This window comes from Ambystoma mexicanum, chromosome 14 (genome assembly GCF_040938575.1).
Source record: "Ambystoma mexicanum isolate Mex_15411 chromosome 14, UKY_AmexF1_1, whole genome shotgun sequence".
Classification (NCBI taxonomy): Eukaryota; Metazoa; Chordata; class Amphibia; order Caudata; family Ambystomatidae; genus Ambystoma; species Ambystoma mexicanum.
In genome coordinates this window covers 602,239,537-602,258,054 of record NC_090940.1, presented here as the reverse complement: position 1 = coordinate 602,258,054, position 18,518 = coordinate 602,239,537, and the positions used below count along the sequence as shown (strand labels likewise).

Here is an 18,518-nt window from a genome sequence, read left to right as displayed (position 1 = left end):
GACCGATTGTATCGGCGTGCGAATCCCTCCTGGAACCTTTGTCCCTTTACACAGACTATTTTCTAAAACCTTTTGTAATCAAAATGCCCTCCTACCTAAAGGATACCACAAACACTATTAACTTACTTGACAACATCATCCTCACCACCGATAGCCTCCTTGTCACAATGGATGTCGAGGCTCTATATACATCGATACCACAACAAGAAGGTCTAGAAGCCATTCGTGACATCCTGAACACCAGAGAAGACTTAGATTCTACCCCCACAAATTTCATCCTTGAGTGCACTAGATTGGCAATGTCTGAAAATTTCTTCCTGTTTCAGAACCAAATCTACAAACAAACTAAAGGTGTGAGTATGGGCGCTACTTTCGCCCCGGACATTGCCAATCTATATATGCCCGCTACGAAAAGAACCATGTCTTCACGCCAGACAACCCCTTCCTAGGAAACATCTCATTATGGAAGAGATACATTGACGACGTGATTATTATATGGCAGGGGACACCTTTGGAACTACAACAGTTCCACAGTTGGATCAACTTAAGAAATACTCACATTAATTTTACCATGCATTGGGACCACCACCAAATAGATTTCTTGGATCTGCATATCTACAAGACCGGGGATCGACTAAAAACTGAGTTGTTTCGAAAACCCACGGACCGCAACACTTTGTTGCACTTCCAAAGTTATCATCCGATGGGATTAAAGTACAATTTACCTTACAGACAATTTTTGCGTATACGAAGAAATTGTTCAGAACTGGCAAAATTCCATCAACATGCGGAAGGACTAACCCAACGACTTGCAGAGAGAGGCTATCCAAAAAAGGCCATCAACCAAGCCAAAAAGAGAGCCAAACATACACCCAGAGAAATCTGTTTGGAAAACAAACCGAAAAAAGATTTGGGAAGACTGGTATGTGTCACCACTTTTGGACCCTTGAGCCTATTGATCCAAAAAACCATCAAGAAGAACTGGCATTTGGTGAAACACCCCGGCACTCTGCACAATGTGCCATGTTTTGCTTTCAAGAAAAACAGAAATCTAAGAGACGCTCTAGAACACACTTTCATAGAGCCATTCCCGCAAACACAGAACACACTATGGAATTTACCTCCGATAGTTGGACATCACAAATGTGGTCAATGTGTGGCATGCCCTTTGACCCTACAAAAGAAATCTTTCGAACATGCACAAGTTAAATGGATAATGAAAGATTTTACAAACTGCAACACGAAGGGTGTCATATGTAATACAATGCCCTTGCAAACTCCTCTACATAGGAAAAACCACACGTGCCATCAAAATGCGCATCTCTGAACATCGTTCCTGTATCAGGAACAAGGTAGCAGACAAGCCCCTAGTAGAGCATTTTATCAGTAAGAACCATAGTGATACTGATCTAAGATGGTTTGCCCTCCAAAAAGTGAAACCAGCAAAGCGTGGGGGGGATCTGAACAAAACGCTGACCCAATTAGAACAACGGTGGATCCACAGACTTAACTCCGTTCAGGCTGGTCTAAATGTGTCAGTTGAATGGAAGTCTTTCCTGTAATACATGTGCCCAATGATTGAGTATGAGCTATGAACTTCTTAACACTATGATCATTTTTCATTTCATGAAATGCAGAAGTCAGTAGACATTATGGCACTGTGTGTTTTTTTGGTCAATGTATGAAATCACCTACATGAAAAACTATACTTTCTTTGTTAATTCCAAATGTTTTCTGTCATTATGAAACTATGTATTAAGTTTCTAGGCGACACGCCCTAATTCTCACCCTCTCGGGCTGTTAGTAATACAATACAAACTGTCCACTTACTTAATTATGGTTTTTCTCTGCTGAGATTCCTGAGACACAAACATTTTGTGATCCATGCCACAGCATATTGAAATGAAGTATTTTCGGTAATCACAACCTCATGGGGCCATTAGCTATGTTTTTTCAGAGTATAAAAAACCAATGCCATTCTGCAATGCTTACGGTTGCCATGACAACCGTTTGTCAACAATATTGTCTAAATTAACTTTTTAGACACGCGTTGACACTAATCACACCCATAATTGATTGAGCTTTTTTTGTGCCCCCCGGATGGAGCAGAATCCATCATTTTGTTTCTCACTCGATCCTAGGGCCATTCCAAGATGGCCGACATATAAATACCTACAGGGACCTAGCAACAGCGTTACCAACGCTTTGCAGTCAGGCCCCTGCAGTCTCATCTGTGACTCAGCAGCCTGAGGAGCTCCAGCTCGTACTTTTTTGCAGACAGGCTGCCCATGCTGCAACCCTCACAGGTACTTTAAAATAAACCCTGCCCTTACTGCTATATATATGAGACAGTTGTTACTAGGTAACCACACTCACCTTGAGCCGTATATATTTTTTAGCTGTGCAAGCCGTGTGTTTCCCACTGATACCACCCTGGATCAGCATTTTTCGACCTCCAGCGAGAGGTAAGACTTTTTTCCCTGCATATAATATAAAAAAAAAATGTTCATGCCTTTTTAAACGGGGACATGTTTAGCTTCAACCTCCCTTTGCTTCTCTCGTTCTCTGTTATTTGCAACAGGATCATACAGAGACCAGCCCATGCGGCTAGCAGATCTCAAATTTAGCGCCTGTGAAATCTATTAACCCATAGGTAAGCTATGTGCTTTTTGATTTTACATCAACCACACGTGATTCACTCAAACTAAATAATTTTGGCTCAGACCCCCCCCTGACTGTAGTCTCCTTCCCCTGCAGCACAGACGTCAATCTACACAGAACTCCGTCCTGATGAAGGCCGTGTTAAAGATGAGGCACACCTAGCCCACCTAGAAACGGCTGAAACACCTGGTGTAGACACACTACTCCCCCCAAAACTACAGCACATTAATGCTGTTTACGCAAGAAAAATAATTGTGTGTACCCACCATTGTTCTATGTGTTTTTCACAAATGTTGACTTGAATATGTTCACTTTAAAATGTGAATTTCTTGGCAAATCCTAATAGGAGTCGGGTTTGTTGCACACACACAATTTGGAGATTGTCCCAAAAAATGTTTTTTTGGCACTGTGTGTTGTAAATATCTTTCTGTTTTTTTGTCTGATTGTTCTGTTTTAGCAAACCATTTTGATGTCTTAATTTCTCTAAATGTTGGATTTATGTCTTTTTGCACACAACTCTAATATACAAAAATGAGATTTTTCTCTACAACATACTATTGAAGAGTGATTCCTTCCTTAGCAATGTAGAGTTTGATAATACATGTGGAGGTGTTGTTCTGAGCCTAGCATCCTTGGACCTATTCATTTGTATCTTTTGTTTTCATATAGCGAACCAGTAATTTCTGCATTGATACAAATGTTGGGAATTGATCCAGTTTGGCGACGGTTCTCAAGAGAGAATTGTGCAGCCTTTACTTTAACTACTAAATCTGACATATTTACCTAAAATAACATTAACTCGTTGAAAAGACTCCACTGAAACTTAAACTCTACCACAGTCATTTATTGTCTTTTTTGCCCATTTAAGGGTTTGTACATCAGACTGAGAACAAGAAAGGTCTCTGCCGAGTTGTACAAACATAGGCCACCCATCTGAGCGGGTAATACAACTAAAACAGTTCAACATTTTACCCAAAAAGGACGTAAGGATACTGAAATTATATGGACAATTATTGAAAAACTACATAGATCAAGAGGAAGACTAGGAGGCATGAATGTAAACCTCAGAGTCAGAGAAAACTATTCCAGAAATATTACCAATTCTATAAGCAGCAATTCATTTAAGATTTAGTAAGCAAATGTGTGTACAGGGCTTAAAGCAATATGTCTTTTAACTATGTGTATTTATATATTTGTATTGTACTGTACTATAAAGGTGGAAGCCAAATATTTGTTGTAGTTATTCTGCGTAAATGCCTCAATGATAGGTGGACTTTTCAAAAAAATCATGGGCACTGCATCATTATCAAGATTAACAGTGGGTCAGGAAGTACACGTCATCTACATATTGAATTTCCCAGTTATATTGGTAGGGAATTTTGTTTTCAAGCATACATACAAAAAAAAGAAAAAAAAGAAGAAAGATTTTATTGAAACTTTAAATATGAAATTCCATACTTTAGTTTGCTACATTACTATATTACAAGGTACTTCCTCTTACTCTGAATAGTTCCTTGGTTGGTATAATGAAATTGCACTTCAGGATAGAACAATTTATTGTAAATATACAATGGTGCCACTGCCTTTTGGACTTCATCTGCCATGAGATCCTGGGAGAACCACCATGAATATGAAATATTGCTTCCTCTCGCTCAGCGATAATGGTTCCAGCGAACGGGAACCATACTCACTGCAGCATCTGGGTTCCTGCACTTAAGCTGTAACACAAGTTAACAGTGCTTTGGGGAAAGGAAAGCAGATGCATGGAAGTCTTCTCCTCCCCCCGTTTTACTCCATGTGTTGTACAGTCTTCTAGCTATTATGGGGTAATGGCTATGAGAATGCTTGGTGCATTCTCTTATTTCAGGGACCAGTGCATACTCCTGTTCTCCAAGGGCAACAAGACATGCTGCCTTTGCCCCCTCCGCACATGATCCTGTCCACATGGTGCAAAACAGAGGGTGGTCTGGGAAACTCTCTACCAGCACGAACACAGCCCATTGACTTGTTCTTGGGTGGATGGCCCCTGGGAGAGTCTCAACCAAGTATTTAGCTTGCTGTTCTTTTCACAGAGAAGAAATTTCCCCACATATCAGTCTTTGTCCAACCCAGAGCCAGTCCAGCACCGAAATTCTAGGCAATTCTCCTCTGAACAAGAGTGCCACAGCAACCCCATACACGTGTTTCAGCCTTCTTGGGCATAATCAGTGAGGTGAAGCTGTACCTCTCTAAGAGCAGTGAGCAAGGGGTCCACGTCTGGATTCCCCTGGTAACTTAGGTTGAAAGCCCAAAGCTACTTAATATGCATAAGTAAGAGGGGGTTCTGGGAGTGCCTCTCTACCAGCCTATATCTCGGGTTTGAGTCTCAACCAGAGTCTTTAGCTCACCATCCCTTTCACAGAAGAGACATTTCCACTACACATCAGTCTTTGTCCTGCCCAAGGGCAGTCCAGCACCAAAATGTCATGCAATTCTTTTTTGAACAAGAGTACCAACAGCAACTCCAGACACGTGTTTCAGCCTGGTTGGGCCTCATCAATGAGGTGGAGCTGTGCCTCTCTAAGAACAGTGAGCAAGGTTTCCACGTCTGGCTAACCCTTTTGTATCTCCTCACACAGCAAACATGCCTCAGTGAGAGAAAAGGCAGATACATCTCATTAGCCTAGTATTAGCTGCCAATATAATAAGCCTCCCTGACACTGCAGCCATGCAGGGGAGGCGGCTCAAGCAGTGCATGGCACAACAGGGATGGTACACTCTTCTCTAATGCTGATACCGTCTGAAGGCACCGGCTGAAGAGAAGCCAGGAAAGCTCGATTGCTCTCCACCGCTTATCATTTAAACGGCCGAACGTAAAGCCAGAGAGGGGAGAGCAGCGATGCTGCCCCCTTCTCTTCATGAAATTGCAGGGTCTCCGAGAGTGGGGGGTTGGTAGACAATTGAGCACAGGAGACCATAGCTCTTCTCTCCTGTCTTTGGCCCGCCAAGGGAGGCTCTTCTCTGCAGGCATCCTGGAGTCACAAATGGAAACGGGGCAGAGGTTTGACCACTCAATAGACTGCACAGCATTCTCAGGTGTTGGTTTCCAATGGTAAGGGACTTGTTGTCTGTCTTTTCTTTCCAAAAGTATTCCTGAAAGAGGACAAGCCACACACCCCTCTTGATAAAAAGCCAGTACTAAAGACCTGATTGCAGAGTAGTATTTTGTAGGCAGTGGAGTAACCCCAGAAAGAACAAATGGCCCTATTTCCCCTCTAGAAATAACATTGATCATCACATGACACTTACAGGGGTGGTCTGCAAATAGCCAATCATTTCGTAGCATCAGGGTTTCTCTGATCCAAGTCCTAGAGCCACCTGAGTCGCTGACAATATTAAGATGGTCATAACTTGACAGCATCAACTTGACACCTTGTTAGCAGCTGCTCCAAGTCGTTGCTGACTCTTAAAGGGTTTCAGCAGCAGCATTCACTGCACACTTTTAAAGAATGCCACCAGGCCCCTTTTGCATAGTGTACACGTAGGCTTGCATGCATTGACCCAGGACAGTTGAAACGCATGTACTTTGCCGATGGACTGGACATCGCAGTGTGCATTGGTGCATCTCAGTTGGGGTTTCTTCCAGCAGAACCAGCCACAGTAGCCTGGCTGCCACATCTATAACAAAGCAGCAGGCTGGGTCTGTGCATGCAATGCCATTTAGGTCACAGATGTATATGATGTGAAGCACGCGCAAAATGATCTTTAATGGAAACGGAAAGCGTGTGTTGCAGCTCTAAGTAGCTTGTCGTGGAAGGGGAGCACGGTTCCCAAACAATGCAGTAAGAGGACTGACATGGAAAGCGAGAGCTCGCTAGAACTCTACTGGATAAGCAGTACTTAACGAGCTCTGTGAAGTCGTGTTCACACACGAAGAGTACAGAGGGTCCATAGGCTGCCGGCTAATCACAGTAATCTGCGCGCCAGTAATTGCTGTGCCTTGGAAGATCTCACGGGGGAAGCATGCAGAAGACTTGTACAAACAGAATTCCAGGTTAAACTCACAATTACGTGTCAAACTGCTATACACAATGACAACAAAGGGGGTGGGGGGGGAAGAAAAAGTGGGGGCAACCGGTTTTGAAGTAGTGCTGTACTGAAACACGACAAGCTATTCTGCTTTTCAAAACCCTTTTCTGACGATGGGCTGCAATTATATTTGCAGAAAACATCTCTTCTTCTCGCTTGTTGTTGGTCTGCTTCCACAAGCAATGTATGCTTTCCTACTGTATTTCTCATCTCTTCAATTCCTCCATGGTGTCATTGTGTGCAAGAAGGAGAAACAGAAATGACAAAGCTCGACTCCAAGAGAAGTTCTGCCCATTACGGTATGAATGTAGAAACACACACAAAGACAGGGTTACACATACGCGCAAACACACACGCCCCATCTGCCCCCTTATTGGGCTTGCACCTATGGCATGCCTGCGGGTATTCTGTCTCAGCCGACATGGGATACAAACTGCAAGTGGATCCCGACACAGCAATGGACTCTGCCAGGGCCTATTAGATTTTGGCCCATAAGCCCCAGGTGAATAATGTCTCCAAGCAGCTGGAGACTGCTTGAAAGGTCTGTGGCTTGTGGCACCAAATAAAGTTTAACACTCCCCCGGGAGCGGTGGGGCGTCCAGTATACAGTTTCGGTTTCCCAAGCTTCATAGGACAGAACACCAACAGAAAGTATGCTGGAATGTGGGCGGTGCGGTCAGTAACAAGAGATGTGGTTTAAGTGAGCCACCAGGGACCAAACTGGTCCGGCTGCTACCTGATGGCCCTCCCATCGGGTGGATGAGAAGGGATGAAGTGGGCCCGCTATCCCCCTTGAGTGGCAGTAGGTCCTTCCCAAGAAAGCCCTTCAGACTACTGACTTGAGGGACTTTAAACATAATGCATGGCAGGGAATCAAAACTGCTCCAGAAATAGACTCACCAAACTACGACTAAGTGAGGACCTATAAGAGTGACTGACAATAGACTAAGCCCAGATGGGATAGGCTGGAAGCGTCGAGCTCGTCCCATGCAGGAGTTTCGAACCCGTTTAGCAGCTCTGAGGAAGAAAAGTACAGAGGATGCCGGCATGCTGCCCAGTGAGCGTGTCTGTGCGACTAGCCGGAGTAAAACTGTTGGTAGAATCATCATCCAACAGCAGAAGGCAGCCTGAAGAGCCAGCAGAAACAAGCTGGAGGACTGCTGTTGCTGGAAGCCCCGGCGACGCACCAACCCCCAAATCAAGGTAACCGGTGGTGCGGGAGACCCAGAGGGGACACAGGAGCACAAGTAAAGCAGGCTAAGGCCAACTCCCTTCAAACCCTTGGTAACGACAGTGCCCAGGTGTTAGGGAGAATTCTCAGAAATGTGCTAATTCCCTTCTACCCTAGAGGCCCCCAGCTCTTTTGCTGGACTCCCTGGACTTTTCATTTCTAACCCGGCGAGAGAGACCTTTTTCTCACTCTCTCATGTATTTCTCTGTGATTTGGACTCTGTTTCTTTTTGTTCTTGAATCTGACAAACTCTATAGGCATCATCTCTTTACATTGTGGCACACAGCACCTTCAGTGCAGTGGCACAGGGAAGTCTTTCAGATTTCCCAAAGGTTTAAATACCTTCTCTTGGATAACTACTGTTTCCAAGAGCAGTGACGTGAAATTGACTTTGCTTACATTTGTAACTTTCTAGTCCCAGAACACACTATCTTACCGTAGGGTGCTGGAGGGGTTACTTTGTATCCCCTTTGTCTAGTTTCTCATGTAACATTTTTATGTTACCCTTTCAACAATTAATGGCCGGCGGCAGTGGTTTACTTTTTGCAACCATTGTGCGTTTTTACTGCGGGCTGCGTTCACAGCTGCAGTAAGGCACCCATGGGTGCCCATTTTGTCAAAATGGTCCTGGCCTTCTTTTTTCACCATTTCTTGCTGGAAAGGTCCTTCTTGAGATTTACTCTGCGCGACTAATCAGGTTTTGTGCCTTAGTTCCTTTTGTCTTTGGCGGGATTCACGAGTGAAGCCCGCCTCTGGCTCCTGTCTGGCAGGGGCAGGAAGTGAGGGAGGTGCCCAAAACTCCCTGTGCTTAATCCCCTTGTATTTATTTATTCATATATATATAACACGCCTAGCCCAAGGGCATCTGGGCGCATTGCTTACATTACAATAGAGGCAGAAGTTATAGGACTTTACATATGCTGGGAATTAAGTACACATAGATTATTTGCAAAAGCATAACATTACAGTGACAGCAGAATAGTAAAGTTATTTACAGATACATAAGTACTTAGATTGTGCATCTGTCTCAGAGGAATGAATATGAGATCTATTCTTCTTTCGAGAGAAGCCAGTATTTAGCGCTTTTCCTGAATTGGTGGTAGGAAGGTTCTATCCTTAACGTGGAAGGTAGTATGTTCCATAACTTGGCGGCCAGCACTGGGAAGCTGCTGCCTCCGGCTTTTTGCAGTTTGAACCTTGGCACTGCTAGGCAATGGGAGTGTGCAGATCTAGTGGGGCGTGCTGTTGTATTTCGAGTGAAATTATCGGCCAAGTATTTTGGTGCTGAATTGTCAAGGCACTTGCGAGTGAGTGATAAGAGTTTTGTATTCTATCCTTTGTTGGACAGAGAGCCATTGAGTGTTTTTTCTGATATTTGAGATATGGTGGGGTGTAGGGATATTTAATGCAGCTCTAAGCTCATTATTTTGAATTACTTGCAACTTGTTCAGATTGCGTTGGATTGTGCCTAAGTAGAGTGAATTGCAGTAATCAATTTTAGAAAGTACTAGCGCTCTGGCAATGGAAGTGCAATTGGTTGCAGAGAGAAATGGCCTACATGCGTTGATTAGCTTACAGGTGTAGGCAGAGGAAGAGGATATGGCGGTGATTTGTCTGGTCAATGTGAGCGAAAAGTTGAGGTAGATGCCTAAGGTTTTTACGTCCTTAGATACCAGGATGTTATTACCGTCAACGTTGAATGCCGAGTATTGTCTGTCAAGTTTGTTGAGTCTGGATTGGGAGCCTAGAAGCAGCAACTCTGTTTTGTCATCGTTGAGGCAAAGTCCATGCTTGGCCATCCAGGCTTGGATGAAAAAGTATGTAATTGAGTACAGTGGTATCGTTGATATGGTCTCTCGTTAACGGGATGAGTATCTGGGTATCATCTGCATAGTTTGTGTAGATGATACCCAGCTGATCAAGGTGGTCAGAGGTTTGGAAAACACGTTGTATAGCGTCTGTGACACGTAAGAGCCCAGTGGAACTCTGCAAGTGACTGGCATTGGGTTGGCTGCGAAGACTCTCATAGATCTAGGATTTGATCCATGCGTTGGCTTTGTCGGAGAAGTGGGCTGCTTTTGATAGATGGTTGCATAAGATTTGGTGGTTGACCAAGTCGAAGGCAGCTCAGAGGTTCAGTAGTAGTAGGAGGGTGAGTTTACCTTTGTCTTTGATGGAATCCATTTGTGTCTTGAGGTCAATCAGGGTGGTTTCAGTACTGTGTTTAGGGCGGAAGCCCGATTGCCTGGACCTAGAAGGTTGTGGGTTTCTAAATGTTTCTGGATCTGCAGGTAAGCTGCTCAATCCAGAATTTTTTATGGAAATGGTACGTGGTGACAGGCCTGTAATTCGTTGGTATGTCGGGGTCTATGGAGGGTTTCTTCAGGAGGGGAAGAACCCAAGAATCTTTTAAGTTAGTTGGAGCTACACTAGAATCAAAGGACCCATTGATTAAAGTATTAAAGTAGTGATAAAGAGGGCTAATTACTTCACTGCTTCTTTTGATGACCGGAACAGGGCAGGCATCTCCTTGGCATCTGGATGGTTTAAGTTTTGAAATTATGTCTTCAACCTCTTTGATGTATTTTTTTTTTAAACAATTTTTATTAGTTTCATTTCAACAAACAACAAAAACCAAACTTGCAGTGCATATAATAACATTTTAAATTTACATCACTCCTTTTATGACCACTGCTTCTCCCGTTCCCCCCCCCCCTTACAAGCCTATGCTTCTTCGTGTTCCATTCCTTCGCCTTGCAGTAGTGTTTCCTCTTCCATGGTCTCTGTTGGGACCCGATCACTTGATCAATCATACAAGGGCCCAAATAACGTAGCTATTAGATGTTTCCAGGCTATCAAGGTATCAGCTTCCTCCTCCCCCCCCAGAATCACTGGCTTCTTGCCATACTGCAGTTTCCGCTTCGACCCATTTTTGTAGATCTTTCCACCATACCTCTATTCTTGGTATATGGCATGCCTTCCACCCCATAGCGATTCTTCGCTTTGCAAGCACATACGCCAGATCGTTTAGCTTACATACATGTTTGAGTTTGCGTTGTCTAGGAAACCCCCCCCACCCCCAACAGACAAGTCCACGCTGTATCCACCACTATCTTGATCCCTTTCTCTTCCAGTCTATGTGCTACTTCTCCCCAAAATCTTCCTATTATTGGACATGTCCAGAACATGTGCACCAATCTGGCGTTTTCTTTGTCACATTTGGGGCATGATTGTCGTCCTGTGTTTTTTTAATTTAGCTATCCTTTGGTGTGTCATATACGCCCTGTGGGTTATATACAACTTTATCTGTTGTAGTCTTGCGTTTGACACTTTTTTATGGTACCCTTGGGCTCGCTTCCACATCCCATCACTCATTGGGGCACCCACGTCCTCCTCCCAGTCCTGCCTCAGTTGTACCACTTCCTTTCCCGCTTTAGACATCATCAGCTCATATATCCTGGATATCTCATGTTCGCCTTCTGCGATATCATATATTGTGTCTAGGTGGCATCCGGTTGATCTTCTAGTACCACTTCGCACCATGTCTCTTTGATTCGCTGCACCACCCTATGGTATGTGATATATTGTCCCCTGTATAGCCCCTTTTCTTCCTGCAGCATCTCAAAGTCCTTTATCTTCCCCTCCTGCCATATATCTCCAATTGTAGCTATCCCAACTGGTTCCCAGTGCTTCCTGATCACCATCCTTAACTGCTTTTCTTTTCCTGCCAATGCAACTAATGGTATTTGCAGGGAACACGGGAGTGGATTTTCCATTACCTGACAGGCCCTATGCCATATCTCCCACCCTAATATCATCCTAGGGCGCCCTTCCATATCTGATCTGGGCAACCACAGTATTTCCTTCAAAAAGAATGGGCCACAGTCCAGTCGAAACAGCCTGGACTCTGAGGTTGGTTCTTCAGAGAGCCATTTAGCTACATACTGCAGCTGGCTTGCTATATAGTAAATTTCGTAATTTGGCAGTTTAATGCCCCCTTTCTCATGCGGGTTTTGTAGTTTCCAAAAGGGCCGCTCTATTCCTTGTCCCATGCCAGAGGAATTCCCTGCATATGCTATTTATCTTAGCAAAGAATGGCCTCGGTATCAGGAATGGGATATTCCCAAAATAATGCAATAGTCTTGGCAGGACCACCATTTTCAGCATGGCCCCTCGATCATTCATCGCCAAGGGGAGCTTCACCCAGAACTTCATGCTATTTTCGATTCTCTTGATCGCCTTCTCAGTGTTATGCTGGTGCTCTGCCTCCACCGTATGGTATATATCTATCCCAAGATATCGAAATGTCTTGACCTCCCATGGTACCTCAGAAATGGGTATCTGATCTGACGGGATCCCTTTGGATCTGCCCAGTGGAAATATGCAAGATTTTTTGGGATTCACAGCTATACCAGATAGGCTTGCGAACCGCTCCATCACTTCCAGGACATACTGAAGGTTCTCTTCTGGATAGCGCAGGTACAACAACATATCATCTGCATACAGGGAGATTAAATGTGGCTCCCCTTTTATGTTGATGCCTATTATGTCATACTGTTACCTCAGGTAAATTGCTATGGGCTCTAAGGCTAAAATATACAGCATGGGGGACCACGGGCATCCCTGTCTTGTACCTCTGCTGAGTTGCCACTTCTCTGATATTACAGCTCCTGTTTTGACCCTGGCCAGCAGTGCGCTATATAATAGTTTAGCCCATTAGAGATACCAAGGTCCTATTCCGTAACTGGTCAGAGCTGCAATCAACCAAGGCCATTTGACCGAGTCAAAGGCCTTTATTGCATCCAGTGATACTATTGCCATTTCGCCCGCATCCCCATTGACATGTTCAATGACGCGGTGTAGTCGTCTGAGATTGTTGGATATATTCCTGTTAGGGACATAGCTAGTCTGGTATGGGTGCATTAATTTATCAATGATCCTCCTCATTCTGTTAGCCAAGACCGCTGTTAGTATTTTACTATCTTGATTCAGCATTGATAATTGTCTATATGAGCCGCAGTCTGCGCCAGGCTTATTGGGTTTAGGGAGTGATATAATGATCGCCTCTGGTAGCCTTTCCACTTCATATGCCTCATTTAGCATCTCTAAAAGTGGCGTGAGCACCTCGTTCTTGTACATCTTATAGAATTCGCTAGGGAGTCCATCGGCCCCCAGAGTCTTACTAGTAGGTAGCTGCACCACTACCTCTTCCAATTCTTCTAGGGTGATCGGTGCGTCCAGCTCCTCTCGCTCCTCTGCGCTGATTTGTGGCAACCCAATATCTTCCAGTGTTTCCCTTATTTCCTTGCAATCACTTCCCTCCTCATCACCGTACAAAAGTCGGTAATAATCTGCAAATTGCTGATTAACGCCTTCTTGGGTGTCCTCTATGCGCCCATCATCCCTTGTTATCGTTCTGATTGTGGGCCTGGGGGTCTCACTGTTATATAACCATGCCAGGGCCCTCCCCGGTTTGTCCCCTCCTGCAAGCTGTCTCGCTATATACTTTTTATAATTGAGATTGCACAGCCTCTCCCAGTGCCCAGCGCATTTTTGTTTCAGCCGGAGTATTGCTTCATTATCTTCCTTGTTTTCACGTCCCCTTTTTAACGCTGTTTCCAACTCTACTTCCGCATCTTGTAATTCTGCTAAGATCCCTCCTTGCAGTCCCTTGGATTTAGCTATGGCTATCCCTCTCACTACCACTTTAAAGGCTTCCCAGAGCATGCCTGCTGTCTCTACACTACCAGTATTAACCTCAAAATAGCTTATTATCTCCTCTCTCAAATCCTCCCTAAAAATAGTATCTTTCAACGCCTCTGCTCTAAGGCGCCACGTCGGTATCCTTGCTCTCGGGGGTCAATACTGCCATACCAGCATCAACAGTGAGTGGTCTGACAGGACCCTCGCTTTATATTCTGTCTGCGCTATTTCTGTCATTAGCTCCTGTGTGACAAACAAATAATCCAACCTGGTATGTAGATTTTGTGGAGCTGAATAATGGGAGTATTGTCGATCCTGTGGGTGTTGCAACCTCCATGCATCCTCAAACCCTAAATCCGTTAACAGTGTCTGTAACGTCCTGGCGGCTGGGGCGGGTCTGTCTATTTTGTTATATGACCTAGCTATTTTAGGGTTTAATGCAAAGTTAAAGTCTCCTCTCCAAATCACTGCCCCCCTAAGCACATGCTGAGTTTGTTATATAGGGTCCTAAAGTATGCCGCCATATCCTGGTTCGGGGCATATGTGTTGACGATGTTTATTTCCTTGTTTTCCATCAGCCCTCTTATTATAACCATCCTACCATCTGCCTCAACTGTAGAGTGCAATAGCTGGAATGGGACATGCGGCGCCACCCAGGTAATCACCCCTCTAGAATAGGCGGAGTATGTTGCGCCCACAACGGTCCCCCTCCACTTCTTCCGTATCACCTCCAGCTTTTCTTGTGTGAGGTGAGTCTCTTGTATCAAGGCTATATCTATCTACTGTCAACGCAGATACAGCATAACTTTATTCCTCTTTAAATAACTATGAAGCCCTCTAATATTCCAAGTAATTTCTTTAAGGTCCCCCATAATGTTTTAAGGTCTCACTCCTCCCTCCGCAAGTACAGTCCATGTCCAGGTTTTACCCTTTTCTCAAATAGGCTCGTTCCCCAATGTAAACTTCTCCCAACTATCAACACTCCCGCTTCTCCCGCCTCTCTTTCCATTCCTGGATCTCAGGCACCCCTGCATCTAGCCCTTTTCCAGCTATTGCCGTACTCGTGGCTCAGCTGGGAAATATCGACCGAGCGGCAATCCTACTATCCTAACTCCTAGGGGTAGGGTGTCTCCATCCCATTGCTCCTATTCGGTCATCAAACTAAGCGCGCCTAACGCCACCTACTTTGTTTTTCACATTCTATATTCCAGTCCAACGCGTACCAATGTCACATGTTATGTTTTCCATTACACTCTTTGCTGGCCGCGCCAGTGTTATCTGTTCTACTGTCTCTGCCCCCAGCCCCCCCTTCTTATCATGCATGACTGTTGTATCACTTATCGTGTTCCTCTCGGCCTTGCTCCACATCTCACTCCAGACAGCCATGTGCATCCAACCATGTCGCTACTTCTTCCGGGGTGTCAAAAAAGTGCGCTTTGCCGTTATGTAAAATCTTGAGCTTTGCGGGATACAAGACCATGTATTAAAATCCAGCTGTTCGCAGTCTCCTCTTGATCGCCACATAGCTGTATCGTTGTCTCTGTACCAGCATAGTATAGTCAGGGTACGCAGTGATGTTCGCTGACGCTCTTTTTATCAACCCCCTTTCCAGAAGGATTCCAAAATCATCTCTCTGTCCCTGTAGTTCAGGATCTTCGCTATGATTGCTCTGGGGGGGCAGGCTGCAGTTTCCTCATCAGGGCCCTGCGTGCACGTTCAATTGCGAACCCTTGGGAGAGTTTACCGGCTCCCATTTCCTGTATAATCATGTTCTCCACATAGTCCGTGGGGTCTTGGCCTTCTTCCCCCTCTGGCAGGCCTACCACGCATATGTTGTTGCGTCTTGCTCTCCCCTTGGCCTCCTCCGCTCGATTCTCCAGGTTGGCCACTTGCTGTTTCAGTATATGGACCTCCTTGGCATTGTTCGTGCTAGTTTCCGTGTTGGTTTTCACCGCACTTTCTAGGCCACTTTCTAGGCCACTCGTTCTCTCCGCCACCGCTCTCACATCTTGTCTCAGCAGATTGACCTTGATCTTGGTTTCCAGCGCTGTTCTCAGATCTGCCATCGCTATTCCCCACAAGGTTTTTAATTCAGTAATGGCTGTTAAGATCACGTGGTCTTCTCTCGGTGTGGCCGCGTCTGCGGATGCAGTAGCCATGCCTTGTGTCGAGGAGACGGGGGCTTGCTGAGGTTTAGTAAAGATGTCCATTGTGGGCTGCTTCCCCTTCGTTTTGCCTTCTCTTGCAGTCATTTTTCAGCCTGTCTTCATACCAGGATCCTTCCTACCGCCGGTTAGCAAGTCCTTTGCTCTCTCGCCGTTCCTATCTCAATCCTTTCTGCTATCATGTCCAGGCCCCGCCTTGGGGCTAATGTACTACTTCAATGGGTGGCGGGCTGGGGCCAGCTACTCTGGGCTAGGAGCTTTGCGGGGTTTCCCTGCGCCCTTTCCGAGGATTTCCTGACTTCCCTGCACCTCTGCAGTAGCTCGGGTATTGTTCAACCACATACACACTCCTCTCCTGCGTGGGGCCTTGGCAGCTTTCAGGCTTTCCTTCTGGGGTGGCCCCAATTTTATTTTCTGGCTTTTCACTCTGCCCTGCCAGCTGCCTATATGTCCTCCGCTGATGCTTTAGCTCAGTGTCTCATGTGGGCTTTCCACGATGCAGTGCCCAGTCTTTACTTTCATTTACCTGCCACCATGCTTGAGTGCCCCACTCTGTTACAGTGGATGCCTACACCGATGGCGACTTCACAGTATGTTGGGGTTTTGGCACCAATGTCTGCTGGGCTTCTACCGGGACTATCTTGCATGTGAATGCAGTGCCGCTACTCTGAGGGGTTGTTGCACTAATATTGTTGGGATCCTGTTGCAGGGCTACGTTCTGTAGCTTCCATCCGCCACATACAATGTTATGGCCAGCAGCGTGTGTTTATTATTGTGCCTCAATATTAATCATAAGGCAGCTCTTCATTGTTGTCCACACCTTCCTTTCAGTGCGTCCGATGGCCGCACGTCCTTTATTCGTTGCGCGTTTATTATAACCAGCATGCGCGGCTGCTCCTCCACCTCCAGGCAGCCTCTCCACTGCGGCGCTCATGTCCGCCACGCGAGCCCGGGTACTAGGCACCGCGCATCCACGTCCCGGGGCCCCGGCTTTCGCTGTGCAGCTTGTGCTCACGCTTTTGAGAGGATTCGGTCCCCCTGAACGATCGGCCGCAGGTCCTCACTCAAGCCACTGCAAACTGGGCGCCCCTGCACTTCACAAAATTGTGGGGTATGTCGATTGGGTTCCACATCAGGAGCGATCGCTCCTCTCATGCCGCGGCGCTTCTTATGAATGGTTCGTTGCCAGCCCTCAGAAGCTCCTTTGTTTGTTGCATGCCGCCATTTTGTTGCCAGCTTCCCCTCAGGCATCAGAGGCTACAATGTTTCATAACCTCCGTTCCCGACCTTCGATCTTCACACGGACCGATGAGTTCGATTCAGCTTGCATTCATGCTTCATTCAGGCCATATTTCTTGTCGAGTTACGTGGTCAAGAGGCATGCGCCTGTGCGGATCATTTGTCGTATCCACGAGCGCTCAGGTGAAGCAGCCTATTCCATGGCTGCCAAGCCACGCCCCTTCACCTCTTTGCTGGTTAAAGGTGAAAAGTGGAAAAGTGAGTTATTGTCAATTTGTGTGCTTGTGGGTATGGGTTGGTCTTTGTCGGCTGATAAAGTGGATTTCTTTGACTCTATTTTAGTTTGTAGCATTGCGACTTTGTCTAGGAGGGCCTTCTGGATATTTGTACACCATGTAATGTCTTTGATACATGTGTCAGGTGCAGGGGAAGGAGATTCTAACTCTTAGTATGCTGAAGAGCTCCTTCGTGCTAGATTTGGCTTTGGTGATTAGCTCGTTATAGGTATTTTTTTTTGTTTGGTGAATTGCTTCCTTGCATTTGTTGGAGGCTATGATGAAATTGGTTTTATTGGGGACTGAAGGGAGTTTTTCCATGCAGTCTCTGCATTCCTTTTATCTTTGCATAGTGTTTTTAGCTCTGGGGTGAACCAGGAGCTGAGATGGGCTCGAGGTTTGGCTTTGTGCAATTTTAGGGGCACGATAGTGTTGATGGCGTTGAGTATAGTTGTTTTGTATAAGGCTGTGGGGTCAGTGTTGGTGGGTGAGAAATCAGTGCGTGTCTAAAGTAGTGGGAGTAGTTTTTCTGTTATGTTTTGGTTGTTTCTCATAAGAGAAGGTGGGGCAGTGAGTGTTTGTTGATACTGAAGTTCGTCTTTTTTGATAGTGAAAATGATAAGATGATGGTCTGTCCATGCACAGGGTGAGTTAGATAAGATATTAGTTTCACAGTTCAGGTCAGCTAGCCAATCTACTGCTCTTCCTTTGTTGTGTGTAGGAAGTGTAATGCGGTGTGTGAAGCCTAGTTCGGATATAGAATTGGCAAGGGCGAGTGCTTTCTTGTCTTCAGGGTCTTGATAGCCTAGGTCAAAGTCTCCTAGTAACAAGATCTGATAACTGGGTTTCGTATTGTTGGAAAGCAGGAGGGTAATGTCTTCCTCAAATGTAGACGTGGAGCCTGGCGGTCTGTATATAAGTTGTATAGGGAGTGTACTGGTATTCGAGGTGGGTATTTTGACAGATAATAGTTCCCCAGAGGGGAAGGATTGGTTCGGTATGAGTATTAAATTCAGTGATGCTTTAGCAATGAATGCTAGTCCACCTTCTTCTGTAGTATCTCTATCTAGGCGGTTGAAGGAATATCCTTCTGGAATGGCAAATGCTAGGGCTGGACCTGAGGTGGCATGAAGCCAGGTCTCTGTTATGGCCAGGAAGTCTAAGTCGTTTGATATT

The 18,518-nt window shown here is 45.5% G+C and overlaps 1 protein-coding gene across 3 annotated transcripts in view; it reads right to left on the bottom strand.

Moving 5' to 3' along the window:
* PPP4R4 (protein phosphatase 4 regulatory subunit 4) overlaps window positions 1–18,518 on the bottom strand; it is a 1,234,696-nt gene that overhangs the window by 655,200 nt on the left and 560,978 nt on the right. The window lies entirely within an intron of this gene.